The sequence below is a fragment of the Rhinoderma darwinii genome, chromosome 1 (genome assembly GCF_050947455.1).
Source record: "Rhinoderma darwinii isolate aRhiDar2 chromosome 1, aRhiDar2.hap1, whole genome shotgun sequence".
Lineage (NCBI taxonomy): Eukaryota > Metazoa > Chordata > Amphibia > Anura > Rhinodermatidae > Rhinoderma > Rhinoderma darwinii.
The window spans coordinates 360,475,821-360,496,062 of NC_134687.1; the positions used below are offsets into that span (position 1 = coordinate 360,475,821).

At 39.8% G+C, this 20,242-nt stretch overlaps 1 protein-coding gene across 50 annotated transcripts in view; it reads left to right on the forward strand.

Moving 5' to 3' along the window:
- The window catches only part of PTPRD (protein tyrosine phosphatase receptor type D), a 1,823,241-nt gene that overhangs the window by 1,436,564 nt on the left and 366,435 nt on the right, over positions 1 to 20,242 (forward strand). The gene's annotated exons all lie outside the window — the stretch shown is intronic.

Consider the following 20,242-nt stretch of genomic DNA (forward strand, 5'->3'; position numbering starts at 1 on the left):
TGTAACATGCCCATAAATTTTCATTGCCCATGTGTACGGCAAAAGAGTGTCCTTTTGATATACGGTTGGCTAGTGTACATCCGTACACTGTTGCCTTAGCTGTATTTAAAAGTGATCTTCTATACAACTGTATGCAATAAAAAAATAAAAAAATGCACAGTATTTTATTTTATTTTTTTATAGAAGTCAATGGGAGACGTATGCAACGGTATACAGCCTACAGTTCCATACATCTGGGGCATGCATTTGGTGAACCGTTTCAAAGGGTCCCACCAAATCTTATCCCCAAATAGTATGAAACTAACCTACGTAAACATGTCAGTGGGTTCTACTGCACCCACTAAACTTGCCCCAAACTCCCATTCCGAATACAGTAAATGCTGTATATAAATCACATCCACCTTCTAATATATATATACTGCACAGTAATTTCTCTAATTTTCGTAAGGATCTTCTTAGGTCTGGAAAGTAAACTTGTTCTAGTTTCCAGTAATAATATGTTATTATTTTGTAACATGCACATTTGAATGTATGCTTAGTGCATTGTTTTATTTGTATTTAAAATGTGTGCTCCTTGGACTGTAGCTTGCAAATCTGAATGTAAGAAATGTACTCGCTGCAGAAGCGGAATAATATATGTGAACGGTTTCACTAGAGGTTGCACTTGTATAAATTGCTCCAGGGCATACTTACATCTGCTGCTAGCCTCTGTGAACATGGTTAAGCAGTGGAAATATTACCAATTTTGGCATGCCAGACCTTTAATTCTCCCAGTTTGATACTGTTTCTTCTCGACAAATAAAAACTCATCTTTTCTATAAAAAAAAACAAGTGCGCTCTATGATACATAAATGCATTGTTCTTCAGTGGGTCGGTGAGGACATTCTGGGAATACGCTATGCACTATATATTTACTCTCTCGTTCTTTTCTTTGGTATTATAAAGCAGGGAGGGGTATAGAACAGGAACAAATATTAATATGGAGCCTCTCGATGATTAAATATGTTTAGAAAAGTAACATTACTTGTTCCATATGACTTGCTATGGAAGTTTTTTCTTTTCCATGATGCAGTTGACTTATGGCAGTCAGTTAAAGCATAACATACATAGATTACCTCATAGCTTTTGGTTTAGACCTTATGTTTTAAGGAATATTGTTCCCTGCTGTAACATAAAATATTACAAGTCACTAAAGCAATGGGCTTAATAAAAGTTACAAATGTTTGTATGTTAGTAACTGGGGTGTTTGAATGCCCAAAATAAATGTCAGATTTCAAATTTGTGAACTATAAAAAGTGCACCAACACCCTGTTACTAGGCAACTCAGCTACATCTGCTGTTTTCGGAATGCTTCTTTATAATCCCTGCTCCTCTGGAAGCCCATCTGATCTTTCGAAAGACTTTGTCCAGCTTGTAATGCAAAGTCTCTGGCACACAATATATCAGAATGATGCTATGGTAGCTTCCAGGGTCTGCTGATATATGCAAGGTTTTATGCCAAACATGTATTCAAGTATTGGATATGCACTATCTATAGAAGACAGTCCACTAAAAAAAAACTGAAATTATAATAAAAAAAGGAATTGGCAAGTAAGCAACAAACTTTTCTGGGTCAAACAGTTACTTTTTAAAATAATGCAAAACTATGTAATGCATGTGTGTCAACCGTCCTAAGCAATCTGACGGAAAAGACGTAGTGCAGAGACATTGCTGCAATCTACCCTACTAGAAACTGAGAATGAAATGCTGGATGCTAATCACTGCAATATGCTGGATATTAATGGCATACCATAGTGTATATGCAAAATAGCTCTCTTCCAGGCGCTAGAAGACTGTTTCTAGCGCCACCTATAACTGACTAACCCTGTAAGTCAATGTCTGACTCTTTATAGACCCTTGAAACATGACTGTAAAGGGTTGGACATTGACCTACAGGTGGCACTAGAGAGGCAGTTTTCTACCTTCTAGTGGAGAGATATTTTGCACAGCTGGATCTCTGCAAGAAAATTCACAACCTTCCAAAAACATAGTACATGCTAAAACATGCCCTCATCATCTACCGCAACATCCTTCTCTGTGGCTTCCCATCTAACACTCTTGAACCCCTCCAATCCACCCTCATCTCGGATGTCAGGTTAATCTACCTCATCCCTTTTTTCACGTGTGCCTCTCCCCTCTGCCAATTAATTCACTGGCTATCCATTGCCCAGAAAATTCAGTTTAAAATATCAAGAATGACATACAAAGCTGTCCACAACCTGCCCTCTCCATACATACATCTCTACCTTAATCTCCTGACACCTCCACACACATAATACACAACTCTCTAGACCAACACATCAGACTCTCTCCCATCATCCAAACTTTTACATGCAACCTGAAAACCCACCTCTTCAGAAAAGCTTACAACCTGCAATAACCCTTCTGCCACTACTCTACCGGATGAACAGCTTCTACCCTCACCTACTGTCTCTTTCCCCCATCCCTTGTAGATTGAAGGCCCTTGCAGGCAGGGTTCCCTTTCCATCTGTACCGGTCTGTCATTCATTTAGCTCATGTTTATTGTACTTGCTTTTATTGTCTCATGTTGTCGCTCTTCGTACGTACAGTACCCTGGAAATAATGGCGCTTTAAAATAAATAATAATTATAATAGTGTACTAGACATTATTGGCTGCAATGCTCTGGGCTTTGCTAATTGAAGTGTACGGAAGAGACCCATATATATGTGTGTGTGTATATATATATATATATATATATATATATATATATATATAAATACGGCTTCACAGTATGCTAGGCATTGGTGAGAGGTCCTATTATTTATAAAGTGTTACGTTTCTGCAGCACTTTATAGAGACTACTCCAGGGGCAGACATAACAGCTTCCTATTGTCTATTGGATTGTAGGGACTGAGCTAATGACTTTTATGGCTTACAAATACCGGTGGATTGTTATAGTGACATAAAGTGATGAGCTACTAAAGTACAAGGAGCCCATATACTGTTTTTGTAAAGAGGCCTTCTGCTGTCTGTGTGCACCCCTGGACCATTTATTTACAATAGCGTCTACCTCAAGCAAAATGTATATTCTGGTGAACCCTCCCACAGGCCTATTTGACAGGAACATATTAGCAATATAATAACTGCAGGCAGATCCCCATATACTCATACCCATGAGACCACAATTATAGAGCATCAATACTAAACACTATCCCACCATTGCAACATGGCATGTACGCTAGAAAGGGGTCTTCATTACATAAGGATTTCAAAGTGGTGTTTCTTTTTTATAAAATGAAGGAATACATGTTGCCTTTTAGTCATCATGATTTATTAAATCTATAGATATAATTCACCATAGATGGAATGTACTAGGTACCTGGTTCAAAGCAGTCTTTCTTTTATATGCCGATCTTGACTGTGGTCTCCAATTCAGATAGATAGGCAGTCCACCAATATTGAATATGGTCTGCAATTTGTATCCTTATCATAAAAACAGACTTGGTTATATTCTATCATGGTCATGTACACAGGTATATTACATCTAGATGTGCCTTCTAGCTCTTTGAGAATGCATTGTTGGTGACATCTCTGTCTATCTAAACGTAATACAATAGGTTTAGTGCAGTCTTTTGCAAAATCACAGAAAGAACACGTGATATCACTATGAGATGAGCCACTTAGCAGAAAATATGTGATAGCAAAAGAAGGCAGGTTATCTGTAATACAATAGACACTGGGAATTTCTCATCCTCGAGACAGCGCCCAAAAGTTTATAGATTTTTTTAAATGTGTCCGATGGGGGATTGGGGAAGTCAGATCGAGGGAAACAATGTATGAGGCCCAACATGGGTGACTACCTTGCTATAGCTCACGGGCTGAAATCTACGCATGCTATGAGCTAGCGTATGTTTCTGCTATAATTTACACCAGTTTTCTGCTGTAAATTATTAGAAATTTGTTAGGCTGCTGTGTACCCGCCCCATTTTGTGAAGCCACACCCCTTTTTACCAAAGTGGCGAGCGACTTTTGGTTCCTTTTGCAACTTTTCTACACCAGAAAACCAACAGAGAAAGGTTGATAAATTTCCCCCAATATATAGTATCACTCAGCATATTGTACTACTACATATTACAGTGAGTAGGGCAGATTTATTAAGACTGGCGTTTCACACGGCAGACTTAATAACCAAATCCCTGGAGTAAGGGAACGCCTTTTAATAAATGTGTTGCATCTTTTCGCTGGACGTGCAGGACAATTGTGGTTTGTCATGCGTCACAATTGTGACGTAACAATTGTGCCCCATCCAACCCCCCAACACATAAAATAAAAATAAATACCTCTTCCCCTCACGGGTCACCCTCTTTATGCTGCGGCTCATTCATGTATTTGATGCAGCGCTAATAACTCATAAGTGCTGCGTCGCATAGGTACTGTCGTTGCCTGGCGTCAGTAACTTGAATGAACTGCGCTATGAAGAGGGAGCCGGTGGGTACCCAGTGGGGAGAAGAGAAGCGGAGCGTTGAGGTAAGTGTTCATTTGTTTTGTTTTTTTGTTTTTTTAATGTGTCCAATATGGAAAGGATAAGGGGTAGTCAGATTCGGGGGCAAGGTGCTAGGCCTGGCATGGGCTGGTATGAAACGTCAGTCTTAATAAATCTGCCCCTTTGTGTGTTGAGCACTGCTGCTGATAACAATGAACTAGTCTGTCACAGTTATGTATGCATGCTTTCTTTTCTCATTAATCTAACAGTAATACAAAACTGCAACTATTCATTTATAGTTTTATATAATGCTGACATATACCACAGTGCTGTACAGACAATACACCTACATCACCCCATGCACCCACTGAAGCTCACAATCTAATTTCTAATCTGTATTTCTACACACTAGGACCACTTCAAACCTTACCATTCTGAACTATATTATAGTGTATAAGCAATCTATGCACACGATACACTATAATATCAACAAATAAACTGTACCATCTGCCCGCTCATATGAAAGTCTACCACATCAGAACATTTCCATTATCATTCAATTTCCTTTACTTTCTCATAGGCCATTACCTAGTATGAGAAATAGTTGTGGCACTTCAAGTCAGGGAAAGGTGTGAATGAGGAACTGATGGAAGCCAGTACAAACCATTTATTTAACACTTCCCTGGTGTGACCATATGTCTGCAACCTGATGCTTTACAATAGATGTTCATACCTTGAGTTAAAGTTACACAATTTTATACTTGGACTAGTGTGTTTTTTTGTTTTTTTTTTCATTAAAGCACATAGTTGCATACATAACAGTTCAATTTTTTATAACTATAATTATTATTATTATTATAATTTTTATTATTATTATTATTAGCACACTACAAACTGTTATAGACGATCTATAGTTTGTGACTGGGACACAGATTATTGGCTTTCTGGTATATTGTATATCGTATAGGTGATATGGTAAAACAGCCTGTCTTTGCTGTTGAACTGACAGCGAAGTTGGAGGAAATTTGAAATCCTTCAGATGTCCTGCTTTAGTATTGGATTGCTCCTGCTATTTGTTCTTCAATTCCATAATATATTATAAGTTTACTAAATCAAAATTTTTACATAGAAGATAATAAAAAAAATTAATGTCAGGCCACTTTCACATGGCAGTGTTTTGGTTAGTATTCTGCATCAGTATTTGGAAGCCGAAACCGAGTGGGTCTAAAACGCGGAAAAAGTACAATCTTTTTATTATACTTTTCTCTGGACTGGTTTAAGCTTCCAAAAACTGAAGCAAAATACTGAACTATTGCCGTGTGAAAGTAGCCTCAGGCTCAATGTACACGGCGTTGCCGAGTTCATGGATAGTGTATGATGGCACACAGAGTCGCTATGGATCCATAGTAAATAGCCTAGGCCTTTTACCAGCAGCAGTTATACATGACCTTTATATGATAACGTACTCTAAGGCTAGCCATACACTTCAGATAGCTGTCAGGCGAACGCTCGTTCAGCTGACAGCTATTCCTCCCGACTGCCCCATACACATGCACGCTCGGCTCGGCTCAGTGTGTATTTTCAAAAGGGAGAAGGTAGAAAGCCGCGGCCAGACTCCTCTTACAATCCGCTGCCAGACTCCTCTTACAATCCGCTGCCAGACTCCTCTTACAATCCGCTGCCAGACTCCTCTTACAATCCACTGCCAGACTCCTCTTACAATCCGCTGCCAGACTCCTCTTACAATCCGCTGCCAGACTCCTCTTACAATCCGCTGCCAGACTCCTCTTACAATCCGCTGCCAGACTCCTCTTACAATCCGCTGCCAGACTCCTCTTACAATCCGCTGCCAGACTCCTTTTACAAGCCGCTGTTTTCTCCTCCTCCTCTAGCAGATTAACCCTTTACAAGCAGCTGTCTCTTCCTCCTCCTCTAGGAAATAAACCCTTTATAAGCAGAAGCGTCTTCCTCCTTTAGCATATTAACCCTTTACAAGCAGCTTTATTCTCCTCCTAGTTGTTTAACCCTTTACAAGCAGCTGTCTCCTTGTCCTACTCTGGGGGATTAACCCTTAAAAAGCAGAAATTCCCTCCTCGTTTAGCAGATTAACCCTTTACAAGCAGCTTTCTCCTCCTCCTTTAGTTTATTAACCCTTTATAGGCAGCTGTATCTTCCTCCTCCTCCTCTAGTTGATTAACCCTTTACAAGCGCTGTTTCCTCCTCCTCTAGCAGATTAACCCTTTATAATCAGCTGTTTCCTATAGCTGCATCCTCCTCCTCCTCTAGCAGATTAACAATTTGCAAGCAGCTGTGTCCTCCTCCTCTTGCAGAATAAGCCTTTACAAGCAGCGGTCATCTCAGTCTTCTGACATGGCTGGTAAATAACAGTATTCTGTATGAAGTAAAATGCAGGCTCCTGGCTGAAGGTGAAGAGAATTTTTGCCTGATTTGTGCTTCGTCCATTTGTCACTCATAAAAAGGCATTGGGCAATTATTTCACCGGGTTTGAGATTCACTTTTAATGAATATATGAGAAAAACAGTGGAATCAATTCTCTCATTGTATTCTATGAAGCAGCAAATTGACAAAACAGCTAAACAGACAAATTGATTCCCCCACCCTGAATCCACGGTGTAAAATCAGTGTGTATCCCCCCTCACAGTTGGTATATCCCAGAGAAGAAAAGAGTATTATCAGATTTTGAAATTCTGAAATTAAAGAAAAAATCTGTGTACTTTTCTGCTGATAATATGTGTAGGATATAATCCTTAGCATTGCATCTATTGTCACTTTCTGTGTTTTTCTAAGAACCGACAGGTCCTCTTTAATATCTTACAAACAGCTTCTATAGGTTTGTTTCAAGCTTCTCCAAAGAAAAAATTCATATATAAAAGTTTGGCCACTGTTTAGTCCAATTCTATGCAATCAATGTTTGTAAAATAATATAGACAGTTTTGTACACTGCTGTAACCAGTATTTGTATTTTCTATTTTTGCACATCTGTAAATTTTCAGATCATCAAACTACTTTTAATATTAGACAAAGATAACACAAGTAAACACAAAGTGCTGTTTTTAAATAATCATTTCATTTAATGAAGGAAAAATGCTGTTCAGCCCTTGCTGACCGTATGTGGAAAAAGTAATTGCCCCCTTAGATACTAAATCAAGCAGTTAACCAAATTCAATTGACAATTGGGTTTAATTTCACTAGCCGCACCCAGGCATGATTACTGCCAGACATGTTGAATCTAAACATCACTTAATTGCCACCAGTCTGGCAATGTGAAGCAAGCTAGAAGGACTCAAAATGCAGCACATGATGCCACGTTCTAAAAAGATTCAAATTTAGATGCCAAAGTCATTGAAATATACCAACCTGGAAAGGGTTACAAAGCCATTGCTGAGGTACTAGGACTAGTATATATATATATATATATATATATATATATATATACACCAGCAAAAAAGGCAGCAGCACTCAAATCCAGGCAAAGAGTCCTTTTGTAAATGGGTGCCAGCAAGTGGTCTCGATCCAAAGACCATACAGATATCCAAAGAATAAATCCTGTAGCACTCCAGTAGTCAAGATAAGAAAAAACTGTGATTTATTTATGCCAACATGGCAAGTGCAATGTTTCTGACGAACATTAGGACCTTCCTCAAGCTTGAAAAAGCACTTGCCAGGATTTATTCTTTGGATAGATATATATACAGTGGAGGAAATAAGTATTTGATCCCTTGCTGATTTTGTAAGTTTGCCCACTGTCAAAGTCATGAACAGTCTAGAATTTTTAGGCTAGGTTAATTTTACCAGTGAGAGATAGATTATATAAAAAAAAAAAAATAAATCACATAGTCAAAATTATATATATTTATTTGCATTGTGCACAGAGAAATAAGTATTGGATCACCTACCGACTATTAAGAGTCCAGCCTCCTCCAGACCAGTTACATGCTCCAAATCAACTTGGTGCCTGCATTAAAGACAGCTGTCTTAAATGGTCACCTGTATAAAAGACTCCTGTCCACAGACTCAATTAATCAGTCTGACTCTAACCTCTACAACATGGGCAAGACCAAAGAGCTTTCTAAGGATGTCAGGGACAAGATCATAGACCTGCACAAGGCTGGAATGGGCTACAAAACCATAAGTAAGATGCTGGGTGAAAAGGAGACAACTGTTGGTGCAATAGTAAGAAAATGGAAGACATACAAAATGACTGTCAATCGACATCGATCTGGGGCTCCATGCAAAATCTCAGCTCGTGGGGTATCCTTGATCCTGAGGAAGGTGAGAGCTCAGCCGAAAACTACACGGGGGGTACTTGTTAATGATTTCAAGGTAGCTGGGACCACAGTCACCAAGAAAACCATTGGTAACACATTACGCCATAATAGATTAAAATCCTGCAGTGCCCGCAAGGTCCCCCTGCTCAAGAAGGCACATGTACAGGCCCGTCTGAAGTTTGCAAATGAACATCTGGATGATTCTGAGAGTGATTGGGAGAAAGTGCTGTGGTCAGATGAGACTAAAATTGAGCTCTTTGGCATTAACTCAACTCGCCGTGTTTGGAGGAAGAGAAATGCTGCCTATAACCCAAAGAACACCATCCCCACTGTCAATCATGGAGGTGGAAACATTATGTTTTGGGGGTGTTTCTCTGCTAAGGGCACAGGACTACTTCACCGCATCAATGGGAGTATGGATGGAGCCATGTACCGTCAAATCCTGAGTGACAACCTCCTTCCCTCCACCAGGACATTAAAAATGGCTCGTGGCTGGGTCTTCCAGCACGACAATGACCCGAAACATACAGCCAAGGCAACAAAGGAGTGGCTCAAAAAGAAGCACATTAAGGTCATGGAGTGGCCTAGCCAGTCTCCAGACCTTAATCCCATCGAAAACGTATGGAGGGAGCTGAAGATCCGAGTTGCCAAGAGACAGCCTCGAAATCTTAATGATTTACAGATGATCTGCAAAGAGGAGTGGGCCAAAATTCCATCTAACATGTGTGCAAACCTCATCATCAACTACTAAAAATGTCTGACTGCTGTGCTTGCCAACAAGGGTTTTGCCACCAAGTATTAAGTCTTGTTTGCCAAAGGGATCAAATACTTATTTCTCTGTGCACAATGCAAATAAATATATATAATTTTGACAATGTGATTTTCTATTTTTTTTTAATATAATCTATCTCTCACTGGTAAAATTAACCTAGCCTAAAAATTCTAGACTGTTCATGCCTTTAACAGTGGGCAAACTTACAAAATCAGCAAGGGATCAAATACTTATTTCCTTCACTGTATATATATATATATATATATATACATATATATATATAGCACACTCCAAAATATGAGACAGCACTCCAGTTATAGTGAAAAATAGGATCACTTTACTCACCCCTTGCAACGTTTCAGCCCTACTCCATGGGGCCTTTCTCAAACATTGCTTGAGAAAGGCCCCATGGAGTAGGGCTGAAACGTTGCAAGGGGTGATTAAAGTGATCCTATTTTTCACTATAACTGGAGTGCTGTCTTGTGTTTTGGAGTGTGTTGGTTATTTGGGACACTGGTCGTGTGTCTGAATGGGAACTTTTCCACCCTACACAGAAGGAACGGTGCTGCTTTTTCTTTGTTTTATATATTTTCTTTTGTTTTATAGTATATATATATATATACTTATTTATTTTTGTCATGAGTTTTCAGTGCTCATGACACCTACAAACTACAAATTTTGTCCATTTAGACTTATTTAAGAGGGCTGCCAAATAAAACTTAAAATTATCTGTGCTATATCGATATCCAGATATAAGATAAGAGCACTTGAGAATTTACCATGGACTATGCTTGCCAGTAGAGATGAGCGAACTTATCAAAAGTTCGGTTCGGCTAGTTCGCCGAATTTCACAAAAAAGTTCGGTTCGGACCGAACTAGTTCTGACCGAACCTGTCACTTACGTGCGCCGAGCATGCTACTGTCCAGGGTGCTGATAGAGTTAATGGGCTGCACTAACTCTTTCAGCAACCTTCACAGTACATGCTCGGCGCGCGGAAAATACCATTTAAATGTAATAAAAAAATAAAAATTATACGTTCGTACTTACTTTCCTCCTGTCCGGCCTCCAGCGATGACGTTTCATCCCTTTCGCCGCTGCAGCCAATCACAGGCTGTAGTGGCGGTCACGTACGTCAGGATGACGCTTCATCCCACGTGACCGCCTCTGCAGCCAATCACAGGCTGCAGCGGCGACATGAATGAAACGTCATCGCTGGAGGCCGGACAGGAGGAAAGTAAGTATGAACGTATTATTATTATTTTTTGGCATGTATGTATGTTGGCATGTATGTATGTATGTTGTATGTTGTCATGTATGTATGTATGTATATATGTGCATGTATGTTTGCATGTATGTATATATGTGCATGTGTGTATGTATATTTGCATGTATATATTTGCATGTATGTATGTATGTTTGCATGTATGTATGTTTGCATGAATGTATGTTTGTATGTATGTATGTATGTATGTATGTATGTTTGCATGAATGTATGTTTGCATGAATGTATGTTTGCATGTTGTCATGTATGTATGTATGTATGTATGTTGTCATGTATGTATGTATATCTGTGCATGTATGTTTGCATGTATGTTGGCATGTATGTATATATGTGCATGTTTGTATGTATATTTGCATGTATGTATGTATGTATGTTTGCATGTATGTATTTTTGCATGTATGTTGTCATGTATGTATGTATGTATGTTGTCATGTATGTATATATGTGCATGTGTGTATGTATATTTGTATGTATGTATGTTTGCATGTATGTTTGCATGAATGTATGTTTGCATGTATGTATGCATGTTTGTATGTATATTTGCATGTGTGTATATATATATATGTATGTATGTATGTTGTCATGTATGTATGTATGTATATATGTGCATGTATGTTGGCATGTATGTGCATGTGTGTATGTATGTATGTATATTTGCATGTATGTATGTTGTCATGTATGTATGTATATATGTGCATGTATGTTTGCATGTATGTTGGCATGTATGTATACATGTGCATGTTTGTATGTATATTTGCATGTATATATGTTTGCATGTGTGTATGTATGTTTGCATGTATGTATGTTTGCATGTATGTATGTTGTCATGTATGTTTGTATGTATGTTGTCATGTATGTATGTATATATGTGCATGTATGTATGTTTGCATGTTTTTATTTTTGCATGTATGTTTGCATGTATGTTTATATATATATATGTGCATGTATTTATGTTTGCATGTATATTTGTGCATGCTTGTATATATGTATTATGTATCTTTGCATGTTTGTTTGTATGTATGTTTTCATGTGTGTGTGTGTATGCATGTATGTATGATAGTTTGCATGTATATATGTGTGTATGTTTGCATGTATGTATATTTGCATGTATATATGTGCATGCTTGTATATATGTATGTATGTATGTTTGTATATATGTATGTATATTTGTATATATGTATGTATGTATGGCCATGTATGATACTGTCTGCTGGCGCCCTGTATCTAAGTCAACTTCACGGCAGGCTTCTATACATGGTATAACAGTCAGTATCACACATTAAACTGAATCTAAGCCTACGACATGTTTTATTTCATTATTTTATTTTTTTACAGGTTTGGTGTTTGGACTACGTCGGTTTCGAGGACTACTTCGATGACGGTTTTTTTTCTACAATAAAATGGTTAATGAGGGTTGTGTTGGGGGTGCTTTATTTCAATAAAATATTTTATCTATATCTTTGTCTTTTTCTTTTCAAATTTTATTATTACCACTTTAGTAATGGCCGCTGTCTGAGTGACAACATCCATTACTAATGCGAGGCTTAGTGTTAGCCGGTGCAGAGGCTAACACTAACCACCATTATTACCCCGGTACCCAAAACCACCAGGGGTGCCGGGAAGAGCCAGGTACGATCCAGTACCCGACCATCTGTTGTGATGGTCGGGCTCTGGGGCGGCCGCAGGCTGGTATTATGAGGCTGGGAAGGGCCAAAAACAGTGGACCTTCCCACCCTTGTAATGCTAGGCTGCTGCTGCTGCGTTGTATCTGGCTGGTTATAAAAGTGGGGGGGACCCCACGTCATTTTTTTAAATTATTTATTTATTTACATTTTTTTTTTTTAAAAAGACATGGGGTTCCACCCAATTTATCATAACCAGCCACATACAACACAGTGTTATTAGCCTGGGAATGGACAAAACCAGTGGCCCTTCCCACCCATGTAATGCCAGACTGCTGCGGCCTTGTATATGGCTGGTTATTAAAAATGTGGGGGACCCGTCTATTGCTAAATTTGTTAAATTCCAAAAAAAAAACGACGTGGGGGTCCCCCCCATTTTTATAACCAGCCCGATACAACACAGCAGCAGCAGCCTAGCATTACAAGGGTGGGAAGGTCCACTGATTTTGGCCCTTCCCAGCCTCATAATACCAGCCTACGGCCGCCCCAGTACCCGACCATCACAACAGATGGTCGGGTACTGGATCGTACCAAGCTCTTCCCGGCACCCCTGGTGGTGGTGGGTACCGGGGTAATAATGGGTGGTTAGTGCTAGCCTCTGCACCGGCTAACACTAAGTACCGCCTTAATAATGGACGCTGTCAATCAGCCAACTGCCATTATCTAGGCACTAATAAAGTTTGAAAAAAAAACACAAAGACAATTCTTTTTTATTGAAATAAGAAATCCCCAACAAAACCCTCGTTAACCATTTTATTAAAATTTGAAAAAACGCAGATCTACGCAGTAGTCCAACGAATCGTAGATGTAGTCCAATCGGTACATCAAAATCTGCAACAACATAAAAAAACAGTTATCAATGTGAACAATACCAATACTTCTACTCTCCTACACACATATATACACGCACACACAAACAAACAACCATACACAGACACACATATATACACAAACACAACAAGATATACACACACACATAAACAGACAAACACATATACACGAACTCACACATATCCAAACACACACACACACACACACACACACAGTTATACACACATACACGAACACATATACACAAACACATATACAAACAAAAACACACATACCCAAACACACATATACACAAACACATATACACAAACACACCCATATATACACACAAACACACACCCATATACACACATATACACATATACAAAAACACACACAAACATCTACACACAAACATATACACAAATACACCCATATATACACAAACATATACACAAAACACATATACACAAACACACCCATATATACACACACACATATAAAAACAAAAACAGACAAAGTCACATACCCAAACACACATATATACACAAACACACATACACAAACACGGTTTCTTTTAAATGCTGCTGGGGAACCCGCTCGATCCACTATATAAGGCTGCGCTACAGTGCAGCATTTAAAAGAAACAGGATCCTGACCTGTCCATAGAGTTTAAGGCAGCACAGAGTATTTCAGGAGATGAGCGTGCAGATTCAGTGCTGCTGCGAACTCTGCTCTTACCATTACGTAGCTCTCAGTCTGTTACCTCTCCTCCACTCCTGTCCTCCAGAACACCTTCACATGATTGGCAAGTCACCACGTAATGGTAAGAGCAGAGTTCACAGCAGCACAGAGTATTTCAGGAGATGAGCGTGCGGATCTTGTGCGGGGTGGTGACTTGCCAATCATGTGAAGGTGTTATTGAGGACAGGAGTGGAGGAGAGGTAACAGACTGAGCTACGTAATGGTAAGAGCAGAGTTCACAGCAGCACTGAATCTGCACGCTCCTCTCCTGAAATACTCTGTGCTGCTGTGAACTCTGTTCTTACCATTACGTAGCTCAGTCTGTTACATCTCCTCCACTCCTGTCCTCTATAACACGTTCACATGATTGGCAAGTCACCACCACGCACAAGATCCGCACGCTCATCTCCTGAAATACTCTGTGCTGCTGTGAACTCTGCTCTTACCATTACGTGGTGACTTGGCAATCATGTGAAGGTGTTCTTGAGGACAGGAGTGGAGGAGAGATAACAGACTGAGAGCTACGTAATGGTAAGAGCAGAGTTCACAACAGCACTGAATCTGCACGCTCATCTCCTGAAATACTCTGTGCTGCCTTAAACTCTGTGGACAGGTCAGGATCCTGTTTCTTTTAAATGCTGTACTGTAGCGTAGCCTTATATAGTGGATCGAGCGGGTTCCCTAGCAGCATTTAAAAGAAACAGGATCCTGACCTGTCCACAGAGTTTAAGGCAGCACAGAGTATTTCAGGAGATGAGCACGGGCAGCCGTTCGTTTTTCCGAGCCGTGCTCCCATCATGCACACGACCGTAAAAACACCCGTTATTGCGGGTCGTAATTACGACCCGCAATAACGGGCTCATAGACTTCTGTTACCCACGGGTACCTTTCCGTATTCTCACGGGAAGGTGCCCGTGCCGTTAAAAAAATAGAACATGTTCTATTTTTCTATTTTACGGGCCGTGCTGCTATAATTATAATGACAGCACGGTTCGCAAAAGCGGCCGGCTGCCCGTGGCCGGCCGGCCGTGCTCGTAGTTACGAGTCGTAATTACGAGCACGGCCCGTAAAATAAAAAAATAGAACATGTTCTATCTTTTTAACGGCACGGGCACCTTCCCGTGAGAAAACGGGAAGGTACCCGTGGCTAACAGAAGTCTATGGGCCCGCTATTTCGGGTCGTAATTACGACCCGTGATAACGGGTGTTTTTATGGTCGACTCGTGTGCATGAGGCCCCGTAATGACGGGTGGCTACATGTGTGCACCCATCATTACGGCAGCGTTGCTAGGTGACGTCAGTAAGGGTATGTGCACACACACTAATTACGTCCGTAATTGACGGACGTATTTCGGCCGCAAGTACCGGACCGAACACCCTGCAGGGAGCCGGGCTCCTAGCATCATATTTATGTACGATGCTAGGAGTCCCTGCCTCTCCGTGGAACTACTGTCCCGTACTGAAAACATGATTACAGTACGGGACAGTTGTCCTGCAGAGAGGCAGGGACTCCTAGCATCGTACATAAGTATGATGCTAGGAGCCCGGCTCCCTGCACTGTGTTCGGTCCGGTACTTGCGGCCGAAATACGTCCGTCATTTACGGACGTAATTAGTGTGTGTGCACATACACTAAATAGTCACTGTTCAGGGTGCTGAAAGAGTTAACTGATCGGCAGTAACTGTTTCAGTACCCTGGACAGTGACTACCGATCACAGTACCTGTAAAAAAAAAGACGTTCATACTTACCGAGAACTTTCTGCTTCCTCCAGTCCGGTCTCCTGGCCGTTGCCTTGGTGACGCGTCCCTCTCGACATCCGGCCCGACATTCCTTGATGACGATGCAGCCTTGTGAGCGCTGCAGCCAATCACAGGCTGCCGCGGCCTCTGCAGCCAATCACAGGCTGCAGAGGCCTCTGCAGCCAATCACAGGCTGCCGCGTCAGAAAAGGTCGGACTGGAGGAAGAAGAGGGACTCGTTAACAAGACAACGACCGGGTACGTATGAAATGCTTTTTATTTTATTTTTAATCAGCAGCCTCTTTTCTCTATCAGTGATTGATAGAGATAAGTGGCTGCCGATTTGTATAATGTTTTTGACCGGGTTCGGTCAAAACGGGTTCGGCCGAACCCGGTGAAGTTCGGATTCGCTGCGAACCGAACTTTACCGGAAGTTCGGACCGAAACCGGGTTCGGTTGTCCCGGTTCGCTCATCTCTACTTGCCAGCAGTGAATGAGTGTCTTTGTTTTAAGCCATGTGTTGGGATATGAAAGACTGCAGCTGAGGTGTCACTAAAAGCAATGTTAATCTCAATGTTAACGAAAACAGCCTTTGTAGAATATATGCAGTACCTGAACAGTATTTTGTATCAGGGGCTAATGTGTCTACAATATGAAGACTATTTGTAAGCCAGATACTTCCTCCACACCTGACAGATAGATCAATAACCGTTTCCAGTTTCTAGATGGCTTTCTGGATCTGTGTCCAAGGTCTCACAGACTACTGATGAAGCATAGGAGTTTAAAAAATGAGGGGAATTACAAAGCACTGGGTGATTTTTCATGCACTTTGTAAATGCCACTGTGAATCCATAGCTTATGGGCAGTAGTGGTTTAAAAATATATTAACACAGCTTCATCCGATAGGTTACATCCTATAGACAGTACATTTTAAAAGGCAGTTTGGTGGATATGAAAAAGAGATAAAAAGACCTTGATAGGGATGAGCACTGCCTGTTCTCGTACAACTATTTCTAATGAGTAAAATATAAATTATATAATTTACATAATAACTATTAATGCATTTTTACTTTTTATTCTTCCTATAAAACAATCCTCTGTAAGATATCTCACTGTAGTAGGCACAAATGGTATTTATACCTACCATGTACCCAATATTCTGTGAAAATCACTATGGCTGAAGTCTCGGGTTTATGTACCTTTTAACATCTTAGATGTTGCAAGATGTCAGTAGATGTTATTGGATTCATGAGCCTCTCTACCAATCTCTAGAATGAAAGGGCTACTATGTTCTAGCTAAAGTTTAGCTGGTTTTACTTGGTTTGTAATGCCCCTTCAAACTGAACATTCAAGGACTTTTCAGAATAGGCTATCATATGAGGAATAACACTATTTCTGGCCATTATATGACTTCTATCCTGAGTATTTAGCAATGTTAAACTCTGCAGGCTCTATCTCTTTTTAATTTTCAGTTTTTCTTGAGCTAGTGGGTGGAGGGTAATGGCTATAATGTGTTCTATACACTGCACACAGAATAGGAGAATATTGCTCTCACATATATAGAATTAGCAGCAACATGGAGAAGAATATACAGCACTAATGAGCACTGTAGCTGAGAATCCAGCACTGGGGTGAGATATAACACTTACTAGAGTCTGCAGCAGAGTCTCTGTGTGTCTCTCTTACTCTACTCCTGCTCTCTAACTCTCCCTTATCCCATAGATTTCAATATGCAGCTGTAACATGATCCCTCAGTGAGTTGTCGGTCCATCTTGCCTTGAGGAGACAGAAAAAGTTGTAAATTAACAGTGAGTGAACAGTTAGGAGGGGGGGCAGAGCCTGATAAGGGGAGAAAGAGGCATTTTCCTCTAAGATATATTACAAAGTTTCATAAATTTGCATATAATATTGATTTATGCAAAGTTTGTTGAAAAGTTAGCATTCATTTTAGCTTTACTCATGAAAGTTCAGAAACTCTCAGTTCATAGACCCCAAAAGAAACATCTTATCATATATCTCAATAACATGTCAAAATACATTTGTAGGTATACATAGTCCTAAATGTATAATCTATAACAGGTGAGCCTTTCGTATAACATTAATCTTGGGGACTAAACTTAAAGTTCATACTAACAAGGTCATCAGGATGTTCTACTGTAATTGAAGAGGACACTCAGGTTTAGTCTGGGTTGTCAGAGACAAAGCGGGGAGTTTATCAACCTTTTTATGTCAGTTTTCTGACATAGAAAGGTTGCAAAATGCCCCAAAAGTCGCAATTTTAAAACATTTCTGGAAAAGGGGCACTGTAGCTGATGTGAATTATAGAGAAAATCTATGCAAGATCTTAGCTGGTAAAGATTTCACTCCAGCCTGGACGTCATGTGTATTCATTATCAGGACACTTCTGAATCTTTTCTGTGAGATTTCCAGCAAGTGAAACGAAATCTCGTTTACCTCCGTAATCTCGCAAGATTTTGTTTCCCTTGCTAGAAATCTCAAAGAAAAGAGTCAGAAGTGTCAGGATTCTGAATACACATGACGTCCAGGCTGGATGATCATGTGTATTCATTATCAGGACACTGTAGTAACGTTAATCTCTGTTTATGTGGCTGCACATCGCTGCTGTGTAAATCAATGGAGATGAGTGTATGATGCTGACTGGTCACTGATTGGTCAGCATCATACACGTAAACACGCCCAGTTAAAAACACAATACACGCCCAGTTGGACATAACGAAAAAAAAACGCCCAGTTGTCCATTTCAAACCTCATTTGCATATATATAAAATAGCTCATAACTTGGCCAAAAATGAACGTTTTTTTTTAAAAAAAACGTTACTGTTATCTACATTGCAGCGCCGATCACATGCAATAGGAGATAGGGATTTGAGAATCTGGTGACAGAGCCTCTTTAAGTTTTCTAGGGGAACTAAAAAAAAGGAAAAAAAAAGTTCAATAAAATGTATAATAATATACAAAAAAAATTAAAAAAGTTTGCACATTTTCCCACTGAAGTAATGTAAGAAATAAGAAAAAGTAAACATACTGTATTTGATATTGTCGCGTCTGTCAAAGTTTAAACTATTAATGTATTATGTACTTAAGCCAACAAATCAACACTGTAGGAAAATAAGAATCACAAAGCTAGAATTGTTAGTTTTTTGTCACCTTGGTTCCCCAAAAATTTTTAATAAAAAGTGATCAAAAACTCATATTTACCCCAAAATGGTACCCATAAAAACTAAAGCTCGCCCAGCAAAGAAAGTGCCCTCAGACTGATCCATCAACAGAAGAATAAATATGTATGGTTCTCAGAAAAGACAAAAGAATTGTCAACACAAATGTTTTTTTCATAAACAATTTATTTTTTCTTTGTGCCAAAAAATCACTGTGGTGTCAAGGGGGTTAAATGGGTTAGTCGAAGATTCAAGTGAATGGGGCTGAGCTGCAATATTAGATATAGCCTAAAGCACACTTTTCTTTTTAAACTGAAACAATACCTTTAAGGGGAATATAGGTATTACAGACTACATACATTTATGGCAGCCTGTGTTCTGTCTTTAGTGCAGCAAACACAGAGGTTGATGGGAAACCTGTGGAAATGTAATGTCCCTGTTGACTACTGCTTATAATAGACAATATAATCATATAAGAGGAATGCTATTTATGTATTACACCGGCCGATAATTAGCCAGTGCAGTGAGCGTCGATCAACGAGACATCGTTGATCGGCGCTCGTTTGCTCCTGACAGGCGGAGCTATGGATGGGGACGAGTGGTCGTTACTCCGATCGATCATCCCCATATGTTATTATCATATAGGCAGCGTGTCTCTCTGTTTACACAGGGAGATGTGCTGCCGACAACGATAATATATTACTTTTTTAAAACGATACGACCAGCAGATGATCGAGCGTTTGCTCATCCATCTGCTGATCACTGCCCTCTTTACACAGGGCAATTATCAGCAACAAGCATTCTATGACTGCTCGTTTGCCCGATAATCGCCCAGTGTAAAACCCCCTTTAGTCTCTCATATACTTTACAAGTGTGAATTCTTCTTTTTTATCACCAAAGGCAAACTACAATTTAATATGTTTAATCTTGCGCATTTAGTGATCATGTGGTTGATTTTGAACAGACATGAAAGGCTTGCCTCTTGCACATGCTGCTTTGTGCTCCTCAGTTTTTTTGTATCTGTTTTGTAAGTCAAGAAAGGTAGCCGTTTCAGACGGAAATGTTTATGTATTAGGAATCATACTCTCAAATTGTGCAAGCAAAGTTGTTCTAAATGTCAGAAAGTATAGATGTGCTTGTAGTGTAGTAGCCTCAAATATTGTTGAAAGTCAAGAACTTTTCATAATCTATCCAAGATGTTAAAAGATACAAAGTGGGGAATTTAAGTGACAATAAAAGTGGGTGTGGTTTAGTAGGAGGAGC